The sequence below is a fragment of the Penaeus monodon genome, chromosome 32 (assembly GCF_015228065.2).
Source record: "Penaeus monodon isolate SGIC_2016 chromosome 32, NSTDA_Pmon_1, whole genome shotgun sequence".
In the NCBI taxonomy this organism is placed as follows: domain Eukaryota; kingdom Metazoa; phylum Arthropoda; class Malacostraca; order Decapoda; family Penaeidae; genus Penaeus; species Penaeus monodon.
The window spans coordinates 9,405,983-9,406,774 of NC_051417.1; the positions used below are offsets into that span (position 1 = coordinate 9,405,983).

General features: G+C 34.7%; 1 protein-coding gene across 1 annotated transcript in view; it reads right to left on the minus strand.

The window, feature by feature from the left end:
* Positions 1-792, minus strand: part of LOC119593489 (carbonic anhydrase-related protein 10-like) — a 126,578-nt gene that overhangs the window by 45,356 nt on the left and 80,430 nt on the right. The window lies entirely within an intron of this gene.

Below are 792 nucleotides of genomic sequence, written 5' to 3' on the forward strand. Positions count from 1 at the left end.
CTGTCCCCTCATTCGTTTTTAAACTTTTTAAACACGATCTTTCCTTTTTTATTTATCGTTGAATTCCGTGTGATCTACATCCTAGAAAATATTTTAGTCTTTATCAAAACTAAATACTATGCAACCTACTTAATTATGCATTTCTGTTGTGTTTATATATTAATCTAATGTCCCCCTTTTTATTCCCTCTTATCACGGCCTGTACGGTTTTGCATACTATCTTTTTTAAAAGGGCGTACTCCCTGTTTTAATAACATAGTAAAAAACTGTCCTTAAATGGTGTATATTGAGCCTCACATTCTGTCTGTTAAACTGCTATTCCTCTTATTGTGTAATGTTCACTTTCGTACATCTTTGTAAGGACACAGCGTACATCCTTTTTCTTCCTACTTACTGCACACGTATATGCCGACCCGAGTGTAAGTCGCATTAGTCCAATTCTGTACTAAAGCTTTGTTACAGAATGGGTGCTTTGTATTATAGTCTGTATCAGAGCATATTTCACACACCATTGTATATACCCATATCAAACACTTCATTCTGAAATGGAGAGTTTTTTTACACAATATAGAATACACTGTATGTTTATTGGTTCGAGAATTCCAACGGCCTTAACATTTTTTCACACCACAGCACACCATATGACCATATGTGTCATCCATCTTATGTCATGATTCAAAGTGTACAACAGTCTTTTTGTTCATATACATGCATAAAAACATTTATATCTGCTAAGAATGAGTTTGTTATGCATCTATTATATTCCCGTTTAAGAGTCTGACCCCCTCCCCC